This window comes from Suncus etruscus, chromosome 2 (genome assembly GCF_024139225.1).
Source record: "Suncus etruscus isolate mSunEtr1 chromosome 2, mSunEtr1.pri.cur, whole genome shotgun sequence".
NCBI classification, from domain to species: Eukaryota; Metazoa; Chordata; class Mammalia; order Eulipotyphla; family Soricidae; genus Suncus; species Suncus etruscus.
Window position 1 is genome coordinate 149,687,390 of NC_064849.1, and position 19,807 is coordinate 149,707,196.

The window sequence follows — 19,807 nt, forward strand, 5'->3', positions numbered from 1 at the left end:
ATAAGTAGATTGGAACCAATTAATGTGAGTCCCTAAAGTACATAAGCATTTACATTCTTATAAACCAATAAGAAATAAATTTCTATCAAAACTTAAAATGGACCTGTTATGCTGACAATCTGGGGGGAGGGGGTGGCATAGGCACTTTGAGAACATTGGTGGAGAGAGGTGAACATTGGTGGTAGGACTGACCCCGATACATTTGAAACCCAACTTTAAAAACTTTATAAATCCCAGTGGTTTCAATAAACTATTAAGTGAGCCCGGATAGCTCAGTCGGTAGAGCATCAGACTTTTAATCTGAGGGTCCAGGGTTCAAGTCCCTGTTCGGGCGATATTCCTGGGGCCGGGAAGGTGGCGCTGGAGATAAGGTGTCTGCCTTGTAAGCGCTACCAAGGAACGGACCGCAGTTCGATCCCCCGGCGTCCCATATGGTCCCCCCAAGCCAGGGGCGATTTCTGAGCACATAGCCAGGAGTAACCCCTGAGCATCAAACGGGTGTGGCCCAAAAACCAAAATATATATATATATATATATATATATATATATATATATATATATATATATATATATTAAAAAAATAAATTTCTAGGGGCTGGAGCAGTAGCGCAAGCAGTAAGGCTTCTGCCTTATGTGCACTAGCCTAAGACAGACTGCGGTTCCGATCCCCTGGAGTCCCATATAATCCCCCAAGCCAGAAGCGATTTCTGTGCTCATAGCCAGGAGTAACCCCTGAGTGTCACAGGGTGTGGCCCAAAAAACAAAAAAAAAAAATATTTTAAATAAATAAAAATAAATTTCTAAAAATCAGTTAAATTAAGATTTAACTATAAAATACTCAACTCCCGACCGAATTTAAAACTTCACTAAAATATCTACAAACTCTAAGGAAAAAAATAACAGTCATATTCCACCCTTGATCCCACACCATAATTGTTCAATGTCATGACTATGGCATTTTAGTTGCTGGCAGATGGATAATCAATACACAGAAACTACTCTCCCTCTGCTGAAACATGTTCCTGTCCCCCTAGGATATGGGGTCACAGAATTAAAATACACGTGGAGAAAGGTGACTGAGTCTTGAATTACATCACTGTTCAACTGTACAACTTTATGTGGCTTTAGTATGAACAGTAAGCATATTAGGGAACTTGAAAAAGATCATATTGGAATGTATCCTATTTTAAATTCAACTTTGAAATCACTTCTTGGAACTAACTAAATAGCAGCAGTTGCAAACCTGCTGCATATAATCACATATAATTGGGTAAGGACCAGATTTGTTCAGACTGTAGCAGAAGAAATGAAAGATGAGATTTTACTGAATTAGCACATGGTTTATTCAAACTGTAGTCCATAGAATTTATTTCCTGGATTTCAGTGTTAGCAAGGAGCCTAATACAGGACATTGAGGAAAAATCAAAGAATTTTGCAATCTAGCAAATAGTTTGCTTATCTCCAGTATTACTGAATCAAGTTGAAGAACTCCAGGATCTGATTATCATCACTACAATAATCTTTTAATGCAAATCCCCTGACTCTAAATACAACCATAGAAGAGCTCTGGAAAGTCATTTCTAGGTTTTCTAGACATTTGTAGAGAGGACCTTCTAGAAAAATGCCCCTTGTCTAAATATCCGACACCAGCAGCACCATATTCCCCACATAGCAGGGTCTGGCATACAAAAGAGTCTTTTCTTGATGGTGGGGGGAGAAAAACACAGATCTTTTCTTTCCCTGCTCATCTGTGTGGGATTTTATAGCACAGTGCTAGACCAGTTCAATACCTGATTGAAATAACCCAAGTGGAGGATACAGAGGGAAGCCGAATTCAGAAGTCTCTTGTGAAAGTACATCTGTTTTATATGAGACACACAATCTGTCTCATTCCAACCTGCATTTCTGGGTCACTTGAGACATTTAAACTGCACTTATAATTAACAGCTATTTTTAAACAGCGAAAAAATAGAGCACTGGTAAGGTACAAAAGCATTAAAATTGCCCCAGTTTCGCTTTTCAATAGGACACACCACCGCAATGTGCTTCAAGATCAAAGAGAGCTTTTAAAAAGAGAAAAGAAAAGAGAGTGTCAGAGAGAGAGTGTGATAGAGAAGGAGAGAAAGAGACAGAGAGAGGGGGAGAGAGAGAGAGAGACAGGCAGATCAGCAGGGATAAATTGTTCCTATTATGATGGTGTAAGAATAGGGTTCTTTCAATTGAAACAATTTAATAACCACATTCATTACATTGGTGTCCACTTGGTTTTATCTGAGCAGTTTTTGCATAACCAGGGAACAAGTTCAATTGAGCTTATTCTCCAGAAATTAAGATGTGCAGGGTTTGACATTCAGAAATTAAGCACTAATAGTTGAGCAAGCAGTTGTCTGAGATTCCCCCCTGGATGTAATTTGATCTCCCTACCACTAATTATGGCAAATTCAAATGTATTCTCTGAAAGACCTGCCCCAAATTTTCACTAGTTCATGGTAAGGCAGTTAAAGTTATATTAGGCTGGTGATTGGGATATCAGAATCTCTGCTTTTTTGGATTATGTTGATGGAATCACTTTGCAAAGCATTACTTGCATACCATAGCCATTTGATTTTTTTTTTTTGGCTATCAATACAGGAAGTCTTTCAGAATATTTGTGACATTCTGTGAAATCAGACAACTAAACAGAATCACCATTAACACTGAGAGTGCTGATTTCATGAACAAGGAGATCACTGCAATGCCCAAATAAAGTGTCAGACTCTGTGGCAACCAGTTTTCCTGAGAAATGGTTCCATTTGTCAGTTCTCAACTGCACTACTGAGCATAATGTATCACTTAAAGTGTAGTTTATTTAAAGCACTATTTTAAAAAGATATTAAGAATGGAGCTGCAGAAATGCATACAGAGGAAAACCCAGGATTTTATATATGATGTAGTAGACAAACACAATCCATTTCTGTCTCTTACCCTCACTAGGAGCTAAATCATGTAGTAGAACATTGAGAAAATATGTCCTAGTGTGCACTAAATTCTTCTTTGTTTTCTTACAGATGCCAAACAAGTGGAGAATAAAGAATTGTTGGAACATACTTCAGGTGGCAACTTCATAATTGCTTTAGTTCTTTATTTCTTTCCAGAAGATAGAATGTAAGAACTGAGAGGTTACCCTACTCTCTTCAAAAGCTTTCTAATAATGGCTTTTCCAGGAGCAAGTACACTCCTCTCACTAAACCATTTCCTCACATGGGATTTGCAATATAAAACCACCAGAGATTGGCTTATTGAGGAAAGGAGATAGACTTGTACAAATCACTGGAAAGATAAATAAACTATGGATATCAATAAATAAAAGACAGGCAGGGAAAAAATCAAACTCCAGCTTTCCAGACCAATTAAGATGTTATTTACTGCCCATGTGATTGTAACTTCGATGCTTTCCTTCCTCGTTTTCACAAGAAAGGCATTTGTTTTGCAGAGAGAAAGATATATAACTGATGTGTAAATAGAAAAATGATATAGATGGATTTTATGTACCATAAAACTGTTAATCTGTGCTCCACATTAAATATAAAGTACATTTTTTATTTAGACACTGCACTGGTATAATTAAAATTAAGTGTGTTCTCTTTCTTTTTTTTTCCCAGCGAGTCATTTCTAACCATAGAGATCAAATAACAGTGAAACAGCAGCATGAAATGTAGTTATAATAGCCTGAGACCACATTTCCTGAAACTAAAACATGGGAGATAATAGTGTGAAGGTACAAATTAAATGCAAATAAAACAGATTCCCTATTGTTGCTAATCCCTGGATTGGGTTTCAGTGGGGATGAATTGAGCTGTAATGTTTAACTTCTTTGTACAGTAATCGTTGACATGTTATCAGTTACATTTTGAGATCGTTGATGGAAACTATCAGTGAAGGATTAGGAATGCCTGTTCACCTTTCAAGCAGAGAATGGAAGTGACCGGAGGCAAATCAAATAAAAATAAATAACCCTGGTGGTTAGTGGGACACTTAAGGCAGTTGGCATGTCTCAGACTCTCCTTTCTGGATTGATGTACATTTTTGTGGCAACTTACTTTCATTCACTAGCAGGAGCTCTTTTTTATTTGAGAGGTGTGTTAGCATGCCGTCGGAACACCCTATTTTTGAGGAGACTTCTTGGAAAACATCCAGTTTTAACACAAAAAGATTTAGGTAGCTGGCTCTATTACAATTTTTTGATTCTCCTATATTGTAATAAGCATACGTGCAATGGTGGAATACAGATGGTTTCAGAAGTTAAAGAGGATTTAAAGTGAACTTAACAGAATCACCTTTTCTCTCTACTCAGTTTCCCATGGACCTTACCAATCCTTTGAAGTGGTCATTGAACTACAAATTTCTGGTGATTTCTGAGTGCTCTGATTGAGAGTAGTTATTCTGAACAAATATGGTCCTTTATCTGGCAAACAACTAACCTTGATTTTTGAGGTTTCTGTTAAACAATGTCTTTCTAGAAAGTGGCTATGTCCTGTACTTTCATCAAGTATAAGGAAAGTTTGGGGCATGTTAAGTTCTATGCTTTTACATAAACTATACACAGCAATAATAATATAAACAGAGCAATAAATAATTTTTAGCTTTGATCCCAAACCATAACACTACCAAAAGTCTCCCCACCTTCTCCTTACCTTGAAGAATTATGTGTCTTAAAGAATAAGAATTGGGGCTGGGAAGGTGGCGCTAGAGGTAAGGTGTCTGCCTTACAAGCGCTAGCCAAGGAACGGACCGCAGTTCAATCCCCCGGTGTCCCATATGGTCCCCCCCAAGCCAGGGGCGATTTCTGAGCACATAGCCAGGAGTAACCCCTGAGCGTCAAACGGGTGTGGCCCAAAAACAAAACAAAAAACAAGAATAAAAATCAAGTTGTACAAAGTAATCCAAACATCATGTAATGTTCCCTCCACCAAAATAAGGAATACATACACAAAGGATCACACAGAATATGTTAGAATACAAAAAGAAGACAATGGAAACTAGAAAGATAATATGGAAGGTAAAACATTTGCCCTGCATGTAGCTGACTCTGATTCAATTCTGGTATCTCAAAAGTCTCCTGAGCCCTAAAGGAGAGATTCCCTAAACAGAGTCTGGATAATCCCTGAGCAATGCTGAGTGTGTCCCAAAAACCAATGAAATAAACCAACTAAAGGAACCATTTGAAGCTGTTTTTATTGACTTAGACATTTAGAAAAAAAGGAAACCTCAAAAAAAAAAAGAGAGAAGCTTTACCAATAACATATAAGCTATTAATATAGATGACAGTATACTTAGAAGTAAATATACTCATTTTGGGATGCAAACTCAAACTTTAAAGACTAATTTTGTGCATGAGACAACTGGGTTAGTGACTGCTCTAATCCTTCAAATTCAGACATATGAAAAATTTCTCTGAGTCTCCATATGGTAAGTAGATTAACCCCCACCCAAAAATGTTCTCTAGAGCCTATAAATATAACTTTCTTGCAAACAGAACTTTGAAGATGTCTTTGGGCTAAACATTGAGACAAGGAGATTACCCTACATTATCCAGTTGAACCCTATTTAAGTACATGATTCTTGAAAGTGGAGAATATTTTCTGGCTACAGCTAAAAAAAAAAGAGAGAGAGTGAGATGTCAGATTGATGCTCATGACAAGAGTTTTCCTCTTCACCACTTGCCTGGAAGATGGAGAAAGGACCACAGCCAAGAGAGGTTGATGGCCTCTAAAAGCTAAGAAGGCAAAAAAAAATAAATTTTTCCCTGAGACCTCAAAGTGAAATGATTTCAATGACCTGGAGAGACCTATGACCTACAGAACATTTTATATTGTTGCTTTGGTCTGGTTTGGTTTGGTTTGGTTTTCTGAACCACACCCTGCAGTGCTCAGGAATGACTACTGGCTCTGTATTTATGAATTACTCTTGATGGTGTTCTGGAAACCATATGGAATACCAGAGATCAAGCCCAAGTCAAGCACATGCAAGGCTAACGTCCTACTCACATTACTATCTCTCTGTACCCTCTGACCTACAGAACTTTGGAGATAATAGAATTGCATTATTTTAAGTCACTAATTTTTTTTTAAGCTTTTTGGGTCACACCCAGTGGTGCTCAGGGGTTACTCCTGGCTGTCTGCTCAGAAATAGCTCCTGGCAGGCACGGGGGACCATATGGGACACCGGGATTTGAACCAACCACCTTTGGTCCTGGATCGGCTGCTTGCAAGGCAAACACCGCTGTGCTATCTCTCCGGGCCCTTAAGTCACTAATTTTGTGACAATTGTTAGAGCATCAATAGGAAACTCATATGCAATATATTCTAAATAATTCTGAATGTTGGAATACTGGACAGATCTAAGTGCAATAGCAAATGGATTCAAGTCCCAAATATTGAAATATTTTTGATCCATATCTGAGTATACACCAGTAATGGAACATATTGCAACAGAGTATAACATGATAAGTTAACAAAATATTGTTTGCAAAAGACAGAAAAATACTCTTTGAATAAAGGTTTTTAGATACAATCTTTGCCCATTATTTGATTATTTCCACAATACCACTAAATATCAAAAAAAGAAAACTTAAAGGGTGGGGAAAGCTGTCCTTGGAATAAGCTGTATTCATTGTCTACAAATCTAAGACACAGCATTTTAAGACTTATTCCTCAGCATTTGAACTTCAGAGGGCAAAATTTCCAGGAGTTACAGTATTGAGCTGGAAACATTAATGTACCAGCATGAAATAATACCATTCTGTAGGACATAATAAAAGTATGAATTATGCATATTTAGTTCATGGGTTTTGCTTTGCTTCTTATAGGCAGATATAGCTAATAGGCACAAGAACATCTGTGTCTCCCTTAGAAAATTAAAGTCAAGTGCACAAATATCAGTCTAAGAAATTGGGTCCTGGTTTGGCACAATACACCGTGCCATGCTACAGATATATATTGTAAGGATATTGAATACCTCCATTAGAGTTGAATATAATTTTCCTCCTAGTCTTCTTGCTCATCATAGAATGAACCATTAAGCAATTTACATTATAAGTGATAGCTTCTACTCTGGTTAGGTAATATAATATGCAAAATGAACTTGCTGCTCTACTATATAGTCTTCCATTGTGGATTCTGGCCATTAATTGGTTTGGGGTCATTGACCATCTCCGTTAATGTGAGGGATCTATTCTTCCTTAAGTAAAATGTTCTATTAAAATGGTCCAGATTCAAATGACATGCATCATTATGCATGTGTCCATGCACATGTGTATGGATTTTCCTGCATTTATTTACTTAGAGTGAGAAAACATTATTCATTCTATAAAGTTTAAGGAAAGTCTGTGCAGATACCATTTTGTTTTGGTTTAAATTTAAGGGGAAATGTGGCCTGAGAAAAATGCAAAATTTTGTAAGCCTCATTGTGATTAACCCTTATGGAGGGTTAACCCTTGAAGAGAAAAAGCTGCCTGTGTTGTCTTTGCCCCTGTCTGCGGCTACGTTGAGGTGACACAGCGAACAGAACAGTCACTTCCGCTACAACCTATGTAATAATGTGTTCAGTTAATCTACACAACATAGAGTCATCCTCTTACAAAGTAATTCACTTCTTTAAAAACTGGAAGGAAAATAAATATGGTGCAGTAAAATTGTTGAGTAGAGGAATCTATCTGGACATTTCACAAAACATTTCATTATGCTGACAATTCCCAGAAGTGCTCTCAAGAGTGCTTTAAGCTGAGGATTACTGCGCTGGAGCTGATGGACTTTTTTTGTAGCCCCTTTAAAAGGCAGTGAACCGTTTTTCTATTTTATTTAAATAATGCCCCTTAAAATGGATTTTTAGAGGTATAATAACTCCTTAAGAGTCAGTTATGCTAAACAGTTTCTCTTGATAGAAATGTTGTAAAACTCGTTAACTGCACAATTTCAGATGCCGGCTTGGTGAACACTAACTGACATGTGAATGACCAGAGTTTGTAAAATAAATTGCAATAGTTGTTGTATCACACAGCTAGCATTGCACAAGCTGGAGGCCACAAGGGGTTCCAACCTGACAGAAAATTACTTCAAGATGAATGAAAAGTGCTTGTTTCTCTTTATTAGTTTTTAGAGAACAATGAAAATGTTGAATTGTTTACAGAGGCCTGATTAAATGTGGTCAGTGAGGCCATGTCCCTAATGCGAACTGTTGGCCTCCCCCTCCCTGGCCCCTGCATGCTCACACGCCATACCACCCCCCACCTCTGCTCATTGCCACATGCATCTTCTCCTACGCTATTATGGCTGCACATCTGGGTGTGAAATGTGCTCATTCTGACATTCCACCGCTTCTTGGTGCTGCAGAGGCCTTTGTTAGGTAAAACACTGTTGTCAAGCCTAACAAGCAGGTCACGCAATTTACTGGACACTGTGGCATAGAATAGCCCAAGATGAATTGCTTCAGCCTCAGACAACGCTAAGTTCCATATTGGAATACATATGCATGACTTCATTGTGTGGCACTGCAACTCTTGGCATTTTGTTTACTACAACATTGATTTTTTTAAATGTGTTGTAAAGGTTAGAATACCCACAAAATAGCCTGTTTGTTTTGTTTGCTTAAGATAACTACTGTCTTATGGCTAAAGGCAAAAGACATAAAGTGCTTTGATCCATTATTTGTGGTTTAAATTCCATTTATATTTTACCAGAAAGCAGAGTAAGGGTAAACACACTAGCTACTATTTTAACTGATGGATGGATGTAAAGGGGTGGTCAAAATCATGTCGTTTAAAAGGATATTGTGAAGAAGGATTCTCACTTTCGTGTTCCACAAAGTAAATAGCCCCTGATGTAAAGAAATTTGAGAACTCATTAATATGTCTAGGCCAAGAAGAAAGAAAAACAGTGTTTTTTTTACCAGACAAAGCAGAATGAACTTGATTCTGAAAATGTTTTCGTAAATTAAAAACTTAAAGACAATGAAATATTATTCCAACAAACAGATTTCTGTAACTCATCTTTCCCACTTCTCTCTCTCTCTCTCTCTCTCTCTCTCTCACACACACACACACACACACACACACACACAGAACACTCACACACACACAAACATCATCATCAAGGAAATGTGCAGCAGTAATATGAAACCACTCAAATGTTATTTGTGGCATTCTGACACAATGCATAGAACACACCCCTACTATTGAAGTGGAATTCTTTCCCTCTGTGCAGAACATGCGTTCTAAGTCTATTATGTGTATAAACAATGGCATATGTAATTACCTTCCTAGGGTGGCAATTATTCCTCAGAATCAACAACCAGAGTTAAAACATGTTCCCCAAAAGACATTTGGGGATCAATTCTGGGTCAATTACATCAGGCTTTGATTTATCACATGGTGTCAGGCCATATTAAAAAAAAAGGTGTGGGTTTTTTATTAAAGCTTATGAGGTAAAGGATCAAGGTTTGACTCATATTATTTCTAATTTTGCTTTGACTCTATTGTTCTGCCCTCCCCCATTCTCAGAACAACTGTGAATTTCTGGGGTTTATCTGTGAGACCGTTTACTCTTCAGGAATACTAAATGCAATGAATCTGGACTAGATCCAGATTTGATCTCCCCCTTCCTCCACACCATACACACCCTCCATTTAGCACTAGAAATTCCTCCTGGGACACAATACAAGGGAGGGGTTAATAGTTCAGTCTTTGGAATTTAAGAGATCTGGAGTTAGATCCCCATGACTTAATCAAAATACATAGATCTGCACTGGAAAATAGGGCTTGAAGTTTAAATGAGCTCATTACCATGAGGATATGTTTAAATCACTTAACTCCATGCTTATACATCAGGGGTACCCAATGAACAGCGTGATTACCCTTCTGGTGATAGATAAGCCAGAAAAGGGAAGATTTATCTCCCCGGCCTGTGTACAGAAAGGCAAGGCCAGGGGGAGCAGATTTGATTGGCATACATCACAGAGCTGAAATGATGATGCCAAAAGATAGATTTAAAAACCTAGTAGGCTAAACTATATATTGAATATATGGTTAATTTAAATGCATTCTAAATAGATGCTTACAAACTACAAACTCTTCCTTTGTCTTTTATAGAGACTTAACAACTAATTTTTTTGTTCTGTTTTTGTTTGGGAGCTACTCTCAGTAGTGCTAAAGGTTTATTCCTGGCTCTGTTTTCAGGCATATGAGGTGCTGGAGATCCAACCTAGGTCAGATGCACGCAAGACAGTGGTCCTGCCCACTGAATTATTATAATGGCCCACATAATAATTTCTAAAGCAATTTTACATGCATTTACTACTAAACATTTACTAAGCATATAAATATTGGACTAAGCACTGTTCCAATACCAGTCTCTCAAAACAATCTCCCCCAAAATAATAAATATTCATATAAAATTTAATAAAGTAAAGGTTCATTACTTATATTTCTTAGAAGATATTTACTAGTACTGAGAGATGTAACAAGCACCCAATATTGCCAATAGTTTACAGGTGGAGAGAATTCTCCTATTAAAGAAGACATGAGGAAAAACTAAGACTATTGCTTATAAAGAACAAAAGAAAGTTTTCGGCTAAAATGTAGCTATTCATTACCAAATTGTAAAAAGTTCTTAGCAATAAAATTTAAAAGGAATACTGTAAGGATCCTCAAATTTTCTAGTAAATAATCTAATAGCTATTAAAAGAAAACTTTAGATCTATTTTATATGAAACTATATTATTTAATAGGAGCAAAATAAACAATTCATTTCTCAAATTTTGCATAGTGCTGATGACAGTATATATTTATTTAAGAGTTTAGCAATATTTATATTCAAGTGGACACTGATATAAGTGTCTAGTGTCTACATTCTTGTTATTGCCTTAACATTAGAAAATTAATGACTAAATGTCAGATTAGAAAAATATTTTGAAACATTGTATAGTCATTCAACTTGCAAAACATAAAATACAACACAGTGCAACATTCCCATCACCAGTGTCCCAAGTGTCCCTCCTCCCCACCCCACACTGGCCTGTACTCTAGACAGGCTTTCTACTTCCTTCATTCATTCACATTTTGTTATGATGGTTCTCAGTGTAATTATTTCTCTAACTGCACTCATCACTCTTTGTGGTAAGAGTCATGTCATGAGCTGGACCTTCCAGCCCTCCTATCTTTTGTCTCTGAGAATTATTGCAAAAATGTCCTTTGTTTTTCTTAAAATCCATAGATGAGTGAAACTATTCTGCATCTATCTCTCTCTCTCTGACTTATTTCACTCAGCACAATACATTCCATATACATTCATGTATAGAAAAATTTCATGACTTCATCTCTTCTGACAGCTGCATAATATTCCATTGTCTATATGTACCACAGTTTCTTTAGCCATTCATCTATTGAGGGGCATCTAAGTTGTTTCCAGAGTCTGGCTATTGTAAACAGCGTGGCAATGAATACAGGTGTGAGAAAGGGATTTTTGTATTGTATTTTTGTGTTCCTAGGGTATATCCCTAGGAGTGGTATAGCTGGATCATATGGGAGCTCGATTTCCAGCTTTTGGAGGAATCTCCATATCACTTTCCATAAAGGTTGGACTAGATGGCATTCCCACCAACAGTGAATAAGAATTCCTTTCTCTCCACATCCCCGCCAGTACTGCTTGTTCTCATTCTTTCTGATGTGTGCCAATCTCTGTGGTGTGAGATGGTATCTCATCGTTGTTTTGATTTGCATCTCCCTGATGATTAGTGATGTGGAGCTTTTTTTCATGTGCCTTTTGGCCATTTGAATTTCTTTTTTGTCATAGTGTCTGTTCATTTCTTCTCCCCATTTTTTGATGGGATTGGATGTTTTTTTTCTTGTAACGTTCTGTCAGTGCCTTGTATATTTTGGAGATTAGCCCTTATCTGATGGGCATTGGGTGAATAGTTTTTCCCAGTCAGTGGGTGGCTCTTGTATTCTGGACACTATTTCCTTTGAGGTGCAGAAGCTTTTCAGCTTAAATTAGTCCCATCTGTTTATTTCTGCTTCCACTTGTTTGGAGAGTGCTGTTTCCTCCTTAAAGATGCTCAGGATCCATCCAGGTTCGGCTGCGTGCAAGGCAAACGATCTGCCACTGTGCCATTGTTCTAGCCCCTCACAAGATTTTCTTATAGAATCATTGCCCAGGTCTATTTTGCCCTTTCCCATCCCTCTTCTTAGGTTCAAGAGAAACATCCCCATTTTGATTCAAAATGTCCCTGTCTCCAGGCTAATAACTCACTCAGGATAGCAGGCCCCAAGGGCATGAGATAGATGCAGAGACATAAAGAGACAACAGAAGCCACTCACCTCCCCACTTACCACAAAATGTACAAACACAAATTCTTTTCCAGAAATTTCTACTAATTTAATTCAAATAAACTTGGATGATTATGTACTAAAGTCTGCTAGATATTTATGAAATAAAAAATAGATCCTACTTATAGGGAGTCTAAAAAATAAAATTGAGATGTCCTAAATTGCTCACATCAGTTGGGGTTTTGTTTGTAGGCACTTTAAAAGCTTATAAATACACTTTCCAATCATAAGACAAAATTAGAAGCAGAGAAACACAAAAATATGCTTTGGGTCTAATTGTAAATTTACTGAGGGCAGAGAACACATTATATTTTTCTTCCTCATACCCCTTTTCTATTGTGTGCAGTGATTGATATATAGTAAATACTCAATTAAGTTGAGAAGATAATGCATGTTTTGATGCATGTTAATTTGTAGGAGTTCTATGAGTTTAAGCAGATTAATCATAAAATGTTTTCTGATTTCTGGCCAGTGAGGCATTGTATCTTGAAAACTTCTCTTGCTGAAACTTGTGTATATGGGTATCATTAACTGTTGGTCACTGTGGTATTATTCTCAGTGTATCGATGTGCTTTCATTTTTTTGCTGGCAGTAACACAATGATTCTCCAATGCTAGTCTTTCCAACAAGAAAATATGAAAGATGATATAAAGCATAGATTCAGTGAGCAGATGTTCAGTCCACCCTGGGCCTAGAGAAGGTGCATCTGTGAACAAAATGGGAACCAACTGTTAATTGATGCCTTTCTTTTTTCTTTTCTTTTTTTTTTTTTTTTTTTTTTGGTTTTGATTTTGGTTTTGGTTTTGGTTTTTGAGCCACACCAGTGACGCTCGCTCAAGGGTTACTCCTGGCTATACGCTCAGAAATCGCTCCTGGCTTGAGGGACCATATGGGGTGCCAGGGAATCAAACGATGGTCCATCCTATATTTGCACATGCAAGACAGACACCCTACTGCTTGTGCCACCATAATTGAAGCAATTTTTAAGAATCGATACCCAATTTACAACAAGCTAGACACAGACGGGACCAGTTATACTAGCAGCTCTGGGGGTAAAAGAGAGGAATATGGGGTATATGCTGGGAACAAGGGTGGAAGGAGGACAACTTTGGTGGTGGGAATTCCCCTGATCCAATGTCAATGTGTAACTAAAATATTACTGTGAAAGATATAAATTATTACTGTGAAAGATATGTAATCCACTTTGGTCAAAATAAAAATAAAATAAAAAATAAAAAATCATTATGAAAAAAAGAATGAACAAAGACTAAAAAGAATAATAATAGCTTTTCAGAAACTCAATGATCATTCACAGAACACTGAAAATACATGGTTCAGTGTTTCAAAAAGCCACCTAGTATTATCTATCTTTTTTCCTTTTTTCCTTTTTGTTTGTGGGCCTATCTTAGAACAATGCTCTGGGGTTGTTATCATAGGTGTTCCATGACACAGTATTTAGGGATACAACACAGTACTCCTACAGTCTTGTGAGCTATCTCTCCAGCTCCAACCAGGACCTTCAGGATCCAACCAGGATCTCCAACCAGCATTAAAATGATAATGCTATTTAAGTTTTTCTTTCCTTACTTTCAACAATGACAGAAATTTATGCCACCTACAGGCACAGGCACAGGTCTAACTACATCATAAAAATCACATAACTGTTTTTTGAAAACATACCTTACCCAGGTAAGGAGTTTGCATTTATTCCCTTGAACTTGATAAGCAGGCATAAAGTCCCTCTGAGCCAATCTCTTTATGAAAAGTAAGATTTCTGCCAATCATTCTGTAGCACCAAACTGGATGGTAGGGAAAACTCTGCAGATAGAGATGCCTGTTGTGAAACAATGGGTAGGAGCATATTATTTTCCACGGTTTCTGAACAAATCAGGTGGATAAAGAAAAAACTTCAAACATCAGCTACAGTACAAAAGGCCTGGAAGAGCAGCATGGAAAAAAACCCAGGTAGGGCCCACCTTAGGATATTAGTAACACTATCACAAAGTAAAAAAAGAGAACTAATTTTAAAATTTTTCTACTCATTAACATATCAAGGACTATCACCTGGAAATATCATTATCACAAATTGACTACACATTCAAGTTAACTTCACCTAAATATAATTTATTTACTAATTTACTCAGTTTTTTTAAACAAGTCAAAGGCAATTATATTTGTTGTTAAAACATCTTTCAGTCTATTAGCCAAAATAATATGCTACGTGAGCACTTAAAATTTACCTGAAATCATTTTAGGTTCTTTCTTCCATAGCCATTATAAGAAATGTGCTACTAAAGCCTATTATCTCTTAATTTCAAGTACTTTTGCAGAGCTATTTTGTGCTTAATCTCTCCTACATACTTTCTGACCCTCCTATCAGGCCCTGTTCTCTTCAGAGACATATAGAAGTCACTTAGCTATGCCTACAGCAGTACCTCTACTGTGTTTTAGACATTTTTCACATGATGCTGCATACTCTTGGTGACATTCGTGTTTTAGCCATTTATTCAGAACCCTCTGAGGAAGGGCCCTTCAAATTATCTGTACAACCTCATACAGCTATGACCTGCAGCTTGTAAGAGAAGCACAAGGCCAATCAGATAGCTGACCTAAAGTTCCTTTTTCAGCCAACACACTAAATTACACTAAATGTATACAGTTTCATCATTAGAACTCCCTGTACTGATTTACTAACTTCTGACATGTTGCCTTTATCTTAGAATTGGCTTTTCTGATAAGTTTTCTTATTTCCAAAATCTTATTTCCAAAAAAATACCCAAATCTTTTTAACATGGACCCTGAGATACCCTTGTTTCTATTCTAGATGCTGTCCACTAATTAGGATCCGGCTAAATTCAGATTGTCTATCATCATGAAACCTTCACTGACTCTTAATCTCACGTGTTATTATTTGATTTAATCAATTTTAACTGAATCATCATGAAATACAGTTATAAAATTGTTCATGATCAAGTTTTATCTATGCAATGTCCAACATACATCCCATCATATTTCCCACCACCAATGTTATAATTTGCATCCTGCCCTCCTTCCTGCCTGCCTCTATTGCAGACATCCTTCTACTCCCTCTTCTTATTTTTCCTTTTAAACACTTGAATCTCACTTGAAATGGAATTCTATGTGCTCATACATCCTGCTGAGAATAATTCCTCAGGTCCAACATCTTCCCTGAAACAATATCAAGTCAAAATAAAAAACCAGATCCCTTGAGTCAAAGCACCTAGTCTTCACTTCTTGGCAACCTACAGTGCTCAGATGTTGAGATACCAGAGATAGACTTTCTCTTCCCAAATTAAATAATTTCAAAAATTCTAAGTTCTCACAATGAATTGTATTGTTTCATTCAATTAATCCATCTTTTTCCATATTTATTTGAATTGTTCATAGTTTGTATTCTTTGAATATTTTCAGAGGAAGCATAAGTTTGTTACTGAACATATGTTTTTTTGAAAATTGAAAGATTTATTGTAAAGTAGAAGGGAAAGGGAAGGAGATCCACCACCTGAAGAAGAACTTAGTATAGTACTAAGTTTTTAGTTACTTTATTTTTATTGAGATAACAGTGGATTTCAAGAGTTTAAATGTTCATATGTTAGGCATGCGATGTTACCATAATCACTAGCAAAGTAACAATATTTCTCTTCCACTGCTCATAGGGATCTTCCATTTTACTCCAACTCTTCCCCTGCTTTTCCTTGGTAACCTTAGATCTATTGTCAAAATGTAAGTGCTTGCTTTCGTTGATGCTATCATTTATTAATTTATTCTTTTTATTCCATAAAACACTGGAATTTAAGATTAACATTTTTAAATATCATGTTACTATTTAAAGCCTAACTCTTGCCTGATTTGTCAGTATGTCATTTTCCTATTCCACTTCATCTCTTCATTTCCAACATGAAGTTTCTACTTCAGATATACAAGTTTACTGACTACTGAGCTCATTCTACTGTCTTCCTAATGAACTCCTTTCATCCTTTGACTCTCTCTGGTGACATGATCTTAAAAGCCTTCTCCAAGAAACAAATCCACATTGACTTATCCTTTATCTGGACTCCTCTGAAGCAATCAATAGCACACAGTTTAAATACTTGGTTTTCATTAAATGTTTCATAGACCTTAGCTCCCCCAGACAATTAATTCTTTGAGAAATGGGTTAAAGGCTATGTTCTGTGTGTTACAATGCTTCCAAAGTACCTGATTTCGACTTCTAGAGAAAAGAAAAAGTTCTGTTTTCATCTTCTTCACACCTTAGCACACTCTTCAATCTAGTTCCAAAAAAAGGAAATAAGAGACAAGGAAATGGAATCAAGTTATTGAACAAATCTAGCCCTCTTAAAAAGAAGTAGAGCATTTTGGTAAACCTACACAGTGCATCTCTTTGGAACTTGTCTCAGAAATTTTATTCTCCTTAGATTGCTTTTCTCTGCTATCCTGTGGCCAGTGAAAAGAACCAACTCTGGAATTGCCTTCCTCTTTCTTCTCTTCTCCTATCTCATAAATGAAGCCTGGCTAGGATAGAATTGCTTAAACTTTTCTCTTCTCTTTCTTCTGCCTCATCTCACCACTAATGATGTAGAATCTGAAAGGCAAGCCCAAGAGAAGGGACTAAGATGGCCGTTCTGCTTATAAAACACTACATACAACCAATTCCACATGGGTAGATGAGCTCATTATGTTTGGTATGTTTGGTATAATGTATGAGTACATTATGTTTGGCTAGCAAAAAACAAAGAGAGTGTCCAGGTAACAAACAAGGTTATATTTCCCTAAATTTTTTTCAATAAAACTATTTACTTCACCTTCAAAAAAAAAGAATATATGTTTTTAAGGTCTAGCCTATGCTTATCTTCTCCAAATATATGAGGTTCCGGGAGTTACAGGTTTGCTTCAATATAACCAATATATAATAATGCCCTTAATAAATACCTAATTAATTTTATAGTAAAAATAAATATATAAACTTACTCAGGAAAGGAAAAAAAGTTCAAGAAATTTTAAATACTGGGTCCTATTTATATTCATATATTGAAACCCATTCAAAATCTTACAATACTTTTATTGTTATAAAGCCATTCCCTAAAACGTTTTATTAAAAAAAAAACAGATAGTTTTGAGTCTAAGATTCTTTCTAGAGAAAAAAGAAAATTTGGGGGTTCCGGCCTTCTTGGAAAACAGACATGGCTCATATAGTATGATCTGAATATAAGAAAGTTATGTAGAGCCATAATGATAGTACAATGGCTAAGGCATTTGCCTACCAAGTGGCTGACCTGGGTCCGACTCCAGCATCCTATATGGACCCAAAGCTTGCCAGAAATAAAGCTAGGAGTATTCTGAGTATCACCCAAAAAAGGTGTGCAAATCCTAGGACATGCCTTTTCAAATGACTATTAGAAACAGCTATATTAATGAGGCTATTAGCCAGGAAAAGGAGATTAGTAGGATAAAAGTTCATTTCTCCTCTACCTAAAGTCTAAGAACAAGCAGTCTAGAACTTCTATACCTGTGTGTAAGAAAAGGCCTATGTGTATGGAAAGGCTTTTCTTTACTGTAAGCCATTTTATCTTGCAGTATCTTAAAAAGAACATAGTTTAGGATAATAAGACAAAAGGCATGAGAATTTCAACTTTATAACTTACTGTATGGAACTTTGGACAAATTATTTAAACCATAACAATATTTTTTGTCTGTACTTACTCTATGGGGTTTTTAATAGCAACATAATTTGTATTAGAACATACTTTTTTTTTTTTGCTTTGCCAACTTCTAACATTGTGTGCATAGAGTATTATGCTTAGCATTTAGTAAAAATAATTATGGGCCAGAGAGTTAGAAAAGGGGTTGTCTTGTACACAGCTAACCTCAGTTGGACCTCCAGCACTACATTGGTCCACAAGAACTGCCAAAAACAATTCCTAAGCACAAAGCCATGAGTAAGCCTTGAGGACCACTGGATATGAACCAAATTATTCTGCAAATAAACACTACTGGGATTTCTATTGCTGTTCAAAATATAGACAAATCATGCCAGACCTATCCTGCTAGTCAAACATTAGATAGTTCTAATAGAAATAAGAAAGACATAAATAATCAATGACATTAGAGTAATCATATTTTCTCACCCAAATCTTAGAAAACATGCTCAGAATCAGATCATTATTTTTTGATTTTCACATTTATTTATATAAAATTATATTAAGCCATTTGTTATCAAATTAATTTATTGACTTTACTTTTAATAATCTGGTTTGTGGTGCTAGAATGTGTTATGCTAGAAACTCTACAATTAACAGTATTGTAAACCATCATGTATAAACAAAAAAATAATCTTATTAGGATCTGGTAGGTAACATGGAACTGGGGTATTTGACTTAGGTTCCATCCCCAGCACCACATACCTTCCCACCCCACCCTTAGCACCACCAGTCCCTGTTACCATAAAGCTTATGTATTGTGCATTTTTGTATTGGATTCCAGCAATTCCAAGAGTTGTCTGTAGAGGCTCTTGAGACTCCTGAATATTAACTAATTGGAGACCCCCAAAATAATCTGCCTAAATGTTGCAGTCCTGGAACATCAAAGGTGCATAGTTTCAATCATACCAGTTGTTTCTTCCCTCTTAAATTAAAAGACTACACTGTGCATACATATTATGCAGAGGGAAAATAAAACTTGACTTTTGTAGCATGTTCATTTTTGTGAGGATGTATGTTAACAATTCAGAACCTCAAGAAAAGTAATTCTTCTGTTTTTTTAAAGAAATATGGTCATATCATATTTCTACAAAAATAGTACAAACAAGAGTTTTCAGAAAATATATTACTCCTGTTGAAGAGCACTTAATAAATACACCCACCTGGTTGCTTTCATTTCTACCACAAGTGGCACCCATTTGCCAGTCATCGAAGTAATTCAGTCTGATCTGTCAAGGTGATGTGGTCTGACAAACTGTGTAAACTGTGATTAAGGTGATGACAGATTTAGTCTCTTTGCAGGACATCATAGTACTTACTTAAATTTCTCATCCAGATAGTCAGTAAAAAGAAGGGAGGGGGACTTAAAATAATGAAAATAAAGTTAAATGTGGGTTGCATCTCTCTTTAATGAATGAAATGAAGTGATGACAAATCTACACTTTCTAATATACATAAATATATATGAGCACACACATATATATAATAGTCCCATTGTTTCTGTATATCCCTTCAAAGACTATAAATATTAGGTATAAAAGTAACTAATAAGTAGAATAAGTGTAATGTGAGTTTAAGAAATGTTATGTAAATCTGTCTTTGTTTCCACTTTTAAAATATTATTCTTACTACTCATGTTAATTACTCATATAACTCAGAATATATGAATAATATATTTTTTAATTTTTTATCTAAAAAACTTTATTACATACATAATTGTGTTTGAATTTCA

The 19,807-nt window shown here is 36.2% G+C and overlaps 1 long non-coding RNA gene and 1 other non-coding gene across 3 annotated transcripts; one reads left to right on the top strand and one right to left on the bottom strand.

Moving 5' to 3' along the window:
- The first annotated feature begins 261 nt into the window (after nt 1-261).
- Nucleotides 262-334, top strand: TRNAK-UUU (transfer RNA lysine (anticodon UUU)). The gene has a single exon. It is a non-coding gene; the product is annotated as a tRNA-Lys (tRNA).
- A 12,386-nt stretch (nt 335-12,720) lies between these two features.
- LOC126001993 (uncharacterized) lies at nt 12,721-19,570 on the bottom strand. Of its 2 annotated transcripts, XR_007492883.1 has the most exons (4): nt 19,239-19,570; nt 16,577-16,647; nt 14,039-14,192; nt 12,721-13,064 (listed from the first exon to the last, which is right to left on the bottom strand). It is a non-coding gene; the product is annotated as an uncharacterized LOC126001993 (long non-coding RNA). The 2 variants fall into 2 exon arrangements; XR_007492884.1 differs by lacking the exons at nt 16,577-16,647; nt 19,239-19,570 and adding an exon at nt 14,794-14,839.
- Between the last annotated feature and the right edge of the window lie 237 nt (nt 19,571-19,807).